Below are 6,681 nucleotides of genomic sequence, written 5' to 3'. Positions count from 1 at the left end.
CATCATCCCCTATTGGCTCTTGTTTTCAAGTAGTACCTTCCCCACCATAGGTCAATTATGTGGCTACTCGTTCCATCTCCACATCTGCTAATAATCACTTAGATGGTATAGTACATTATCTACTGGGGGCATTGGAACCCGACCTGTCTTTGGTACCAAAGGACATGTATTCCTCCCAGAGCGTGGTTCTTCCATCTAGTGAAGACCTCTTGGGAGCCATGTTCTCATATGGGTCATGAACATACATCATGAGGATAGTTCCTGGTCTTGTATTGAACTCATTAAAAAGGAATCAAGATGTGAGCATAGTTCTTTGTCTTGTGTCAAGCTCATTAAAAAATGAAACAAGGAGTCATGAGGATAGTTCTTTGTCTTGTGTCAAGCTCATTAAAAAATGAAACAAGGGTCTTGAGGATAGTTCTTTTACTGTGTCAACCTCATTAAAAAATGAAGCACCTCCCATTTCCAAATCGAGTCTTTGATTAAGATCTCATAAAATCCCAGTTGATTCTTTCCTATCTCTCGAAAGTGAACCTTCATTCCATCCACCTAGTTGATTGAAATGAAGCTTGGGGGGCATGTACCTTGATTGATTCATTGCACTGGGGGCATGCAAACTTATAGCATAGTTTTTTATTTCAAGCTTGTGTAAACATGAAACCGAATCCAAGCAAAGTTCTCCATGGTTCAAGCTTGTGTAAAAATGAACCCATGCACGATTTGCATCTCATGATTTCCATTTTAATAAGCTAATTTCTGCTAGATGAGCCTTGGTTGTTTTATTCCATTGCCACCATCTCTTTGGCCGATCATATGCTTTCACTTGGTTTCTTTTCCTTTTCTTGAGGAACCACAACGATGAGTGGTTTTGTTAGCCAACCTCTTGACCATTACATGTTTTGAGCAGTTCCACCATTCCCAGAACCAGTTGCTACCATTTATACCACTTGTTCCTCCAGGACGAGTCTCCTTTAAGCTCTTTTCTGACTCGTAAAAAATGAAAAGATTGCCCAGTATTTTTTCCCTTTTTGACAGTTAAAGAGAATAAAAATGGGTGGTTCACTTTCAGCTCTTTTCCGACCCTTTAAAAGTGAAAAGATGGCTGAGCCCTTGTCATTTCGAACTCATTAACAGATGCAAAACATTGTGTGCCCAATATAAGTTTACCCCTTTTTTGGGCTGGGAGGCACTATTTACGAAAAAGGTACTCCTTGACTGAAATGGTCAAGCAGTTCTCTCAAGTATTGCCTTTTATATTTTCGGGCTCGAGAGACACAAATGCATGAAAAGGGCCCATGTGGAGTTTTCTTTTACGTGTCTTTTTCAAACTCTCTAAACATGAAAATGATACTGAGTTACACCTTTGTCGGATTCGTTAAACTATTAAACGACATCAGAATTGTCACCATGATGAACATGAAATTATCCTTCCTAGGGCTCGTTAAACTTACCTAGGTCGGATTTGTTCGAAGGATGAACTTACAATGCAAGCATATGCTATCCCCTTCAAGATTTCAATTAAAAAATAATTGGGGTACTTGCTAGAAATGGTGGGGGAAAATTTGGAAATGTATCAGTTGTGTCAGCAACTCACTCTTGAACATGACACTTTTTGCTTCGTGTCAGGTTGGGACATCCTCCTTTGTATCATTGACCTTCCTAGGTTTGGGATGTTCATTTTTTCCTTCCATTTTGATCTCTTCCACATCATCATGACCACCAATCCCATGGAACCAAAAATTGACAAACTTCCAGTTGTGTCGCTGATATATTCAAGAATTGTCCTTCTGCAGTTATACTTACCTCTGATTCTCTGGATCATCCAAAATCATTTTGCATCCTCTCATCTCAGGTCGATGATGTGGGATTCATTATGTCCCTCCTTCGACATGGTTTCTTTTTGTCGACTTCAACCCATTATCTAGAAAGTTGACACTGAGACTCCCTTCCAGTACCTTAGAGCTTGCATGCCCTAATGGAAATTTCTTCGCACTTGACGAGAAGTTCACATCATTGGCTTTTGATTGAGTGATTTAAAAGGTGTTCGACTTCAGTTCCTCTATTCACATTCCGTGGATTGTGCTGGTAGTGCCTTGAGGACCATTTTCATTATTGGTGGTTTCTCTCGCGCTTGTTAACAATTTACATCATTGACTGGTAATCAAGTGACCTTCTAGCATGTTCGACATCAACACATCTATTCACATGTTAGAATTTGTACTTTGGTCGGATTGTGTTGGAGCGCAAGACCTTGGGCTCAGATCACAGAAGTCTAGGTTGCGAATTGATGTGACATGGTTATGATGATATGCATGTCTCTTTCAGATGGCTGGCTATGACCAGACCATGAGTTATCATATGTGATCCTTCTCATCATTGGATGGCTGCCATCATACCTTGGTTTCATTATGATCCTCTTTGACGAATGGCTGTGCCCATACCTGGATCCATTTACATGACCATTATCTAGATGGCTGTGTCCATGCCACGATTCAAGTATCATTTGACAGATATCTCAGTCTCTGTATCTGTACTTGCTTGCAGGTTTTCCGATGGTAGACTACGGTTCCCCACACTGATTTATAAAGCATTTCATCCCTCACTCCAGCTCGATCTTCACACTTTAGAGGGAATATGTTACACAAAATTTTGTCACTGTCCCTGTATTCCCCGTTCCTTGATCCTGGAGGACCTCTACAGTAAACCCCACATGCTTTGCCTTGATGAAGAAACTCCAATTGTGTCCCTCTTCATGAGGAGATAAATTCCCTTTTGCACCATTTCCCCTGAAACTTCTGTTTTTCCCAGTTTACAAGACCAACGCTAATGGCCTTTGTCTCCCCCACATCGATGTGCAGAGATTAGCACTACTCCTCGTGCTGATTGGAGTGACTAAGCTGTGTTTCAGCCACGTTGGTCCTGTTATGGAAAGTTTTTTAAATTAGAGTTGAATTTTCCAGTTCTAGAAGCTCCGTAACGGAAGTCTGGTAAATGGTTTGGCCGGATGGTGTCGAGGATGACAGTTTGGGCTCCTTTCCCCTATAATGATGGAACTACCTGAAGGGATAAGTCCTTCTCCCATGAGAAGAGGATCCATCTCCCATCCATATTTCCTATATAAACCTCCCTCCTTCCCAAGCACAAACTAGTTGCATATTTTTTGGTTGAGTGTTGATGCTATTTTGGTTTGGAGTAGACAAGTAAGCTATTACTAGTTGTATCTATCTAGTTGTGTGAGGGAGAAGTTTGTTTTGGTTTGGAGTGAATTCTAAAGGGAAGAGCCTTAAAACTATTGTTGATTGAGGTCATCATGGAATGATAATAGAAGTGTGTGGGAACCTGGTCTTGTCAGAGGAAGACTGCAACGTCAAGGCGAATGGTTGTAATCTCTCTTTGATATTGTTGGGTAATTAATTTCTTGATAAATAAATAAAACAACTAATCACCTAGACATTAATTATCAACCCGAGGAGCATCTTTTTATTTCAAGGAAATCGACAAAATATATGCATAACAATATGAACAACTAACACTGGTTCTATATAATTGTATTCTATACTATCAAGCTCATTCAACAAGAAACAGAATGTAAGAATTGAATAATAAAACTACAATTAAAAAGAAGAAAGTAAATGACAGGAAAAACAATTATGCTAATCACACAACTTGAATCATTGCTAAAATAAATGACACATTATTGACTTGGAAATTTAATCTATTGCACTCAACAAAATTCAAATGCTAATCTTGACCAACAAATCAAATGAAATCTAGAACTTGCAGGAAATAACAAATCTGGAAAATGCAGCAACTTAACAAATTAGTTTAAAGAAAAGAAATTTACTTCAAAGAACAATGATTGAAATTCAAAGAAACAAGCACACAACTAAACTATTATAGATAAATTCAAAGAAACAAGCACACAACTAAACTATTATAGATTTTCAAGGCAACACCTCGTCCAAGGTAGTGGACCCAACTGCCCAAGACTCAATTCCACCTTGAGAAATAACTCAGATCAGATTACAAATAACAGATGTAGAACTCAATGGATAACTTCCTTCATTAAAACATATGAGAGAAACAATTACAGCATAATGAAGCTCTTGGCTTTGCCTCAAATTCGACAATTGTTCATCCTCTCATCTCTTATCTATTCTCCTACATCATATCTAAGAATTATCCATCTCCTATCTGCTAATTATCTCTCATTATTCCCCAATTATCCTCTAATTCTCCTCATATTATCCTCTTCTCTTTGATCTCTATTTTCATTTAAATACACAGAGAGCAAAGGGAAGTTACAACAAAGATGATTTCCATTACAAATTTGGATTGTACAAAATGAATTGATCAGCAAGATCATATTTGAAAGATCTTTCCATCAACATTTAGCAAGAACAAGTCGAATTCGGTATTGCAATTGGAAGAATTTGGAAAACGGCCGCAACAACAAATCTGAGAAAATCATCTTCGAAGAACCTTCCATTTCTCTTAGTACAGATCGAATTTTGGAAAACTTCTCATTATAAAATTAATTTGGTCTGTTCTGGACAAAACCCATGTTTCAAATTTTATAGATTCTCCTTCATTTGTCTGAAACGTCCAATGCAAAAATGTCACTTCTTATTCCAATGAATTTCTGAGTTGGAATATTTAAATGTGAGTTGGAGATCAAATTTGCAATGTGGAAAAGATCTTGGAGGCTAAAATCATGAGTGATGTTACAACAAATCCATTAGTAAACCATCATTGGTAAAACCATGCATAATAATCATCAATTTATTAAAAATAAAGGAGAAAAATAGTATTTATCCATAAGAGCATAAATACTTATAAAATGGAATTATATGATAAATTATCATAAATGATGTGATAAAGAATTGTAAAAATGGATGAAATAGGCGTCAAAAAGTGATAATAATAAGGACAAACTAGTGGCCCAATACATATTAATATATGCAACTATCGATTGATTTCCTACATGTTTTGTATATTCACAGCTTAATGTTTCTTGACTTGTTAAGTAGGTTGAATTAAAATTTTTCTATTATTATGTTTGTTGTCTGTTGTTGTTTACTTGTTTCAGGTGCTTGAAGAAGGAAGTGAGAGATAGATGGAACAAGCAAGCGAGAACATCATCAAGCAGGATAAGCGACCAAGAGGTAGGCCGTCTTGATTGATTCTAACCTAAGGAAATCTTCAATAGAATGTATCTGTTGTGGGTAGACCCATCATTGGGCTAGAGGAATTCGTTTGTGTCCGCACTTATAATTTTACTTCACCACATTGTCCTACACATAGTAAAATCTTTTCATAAGGAAACATAATAGTACTAATTCAAATTTTTTTTATAGTTAAATTAATTACACGTTGACTATTGAAAATATAACTATGGTTGGTCTTCATAATTGCTATTGTATTTCATCATTTATGTATTTGTTGAAATATTGAAAAAAGAAAAAAAGAAAATTATTTTTAAGCATGGGTTTCATGCTTTTTTCACTTGTTCATTAGGTCAAAGCCTCTATTGAAGGCTTCTATGGATTTATTGAGTCATAAGAGTCATTGTCATATATATTTGACCCTTCTTGTGCTTTTTTATCATGTAAGGAAAACATATTTTGAGTCAAAACAACCATTTTACACCTCCTCACCAAGTCGACCCTACCTTGATTAAGTCGTCTTAGTTTGGGGCAATTCAACCTTGTGGAAGCAGTAGTATATATAGAAGGATAATTTGACCTTTTAGCATTCATTCAAAACTAGTTCGATTTGCAGTGGAAGAGGAAAATAAAGGAGTGTAAAACCAAGAGGAGGAAAGACAAACTCAAGAAGTGAGAAGACAAAATTTTGGGCATTTCTCTCTCGCACGTGCAATTTCTTCTAGGGTTTCTAGGTAACTCCGGGGGGGGGGGGGGATTTCTGATCTTATTGCAGGTCCGATTTTTTTTTGCAGGAGGGCCAAAATTATAGTTGAGGAAGATTTTGAAGGTGTTAACCCTTGTTGACTTTAGCATTGTTTGTCTACTTGGAAGGAGGGTTGAATTGGTGATTGGAGGAGGTATTTTTCTTGGTCAAAAAGGTCTTGGATTGTATCTCTTTGACTTGGTTCTATTAGAGAATAAGAGTTTGACTGGGTTTTCTGCGAGGAGAGGGGTTATTCCTTGGCTGAGTTCCTACATCTTGTGTCTTTTATTCTTGTGATCTTCATGTATTTTTAATTTGGTAATTGCTTGGTGAAATATAACATAATAAAGATGTAAAGAAGCCAACACATATCACAAATAATTATCAAGAAAAGAGGAATCAAAATCCTAATAACTACATATATTGATTTCTCAACATGGTTTCAGAGCTAAGGTAAAGAAATGATTGTTTGAAGATCACTTTGTTCGTTATCTTTTGAAGGAAGGAATACTTGAAGAAAATCACTATTGAAAGGAAGATATTTCTAAGAATCCCTCATCAATGAAAAGCTATTTGAAGATGGGACTCAAGACCCTTAAAAGACTCTTGAAAGTAGAAAAAACTTTGGTATCAAGGTCATCTACAACATATCAAAAGGAGTAAAATGTAGAGGACTCTTTTCTGCACTTATAGGGACATTTCATGATGACAATGTTTAGATCATTGATGGTGGAGCCTCAAGACACATGACATGAGAATATGGACAACTTA

This window comes from Pinus tabuliformis, chromosome 5_2, assembly GCF_031772625.1.
Source record: "Pinus tabuliformis cultivar Carrire ecotype Pingquan chromosome 5_2, CPIR1, whole genome shotgun sequence".
In the NCBI taxonomy this organism is placed as follows: domain Eukaryota; kingdom Viridiplantae; phylum Streptophyta; class Pinopsida; order Pinales; family Pinaceae; genus Pinus; species Pinus tabuliformis.
The sequence above is the reverse complement of the archived record's forward strand: the minus strand, read 5'-3'. Positions refer to the sequence as shown.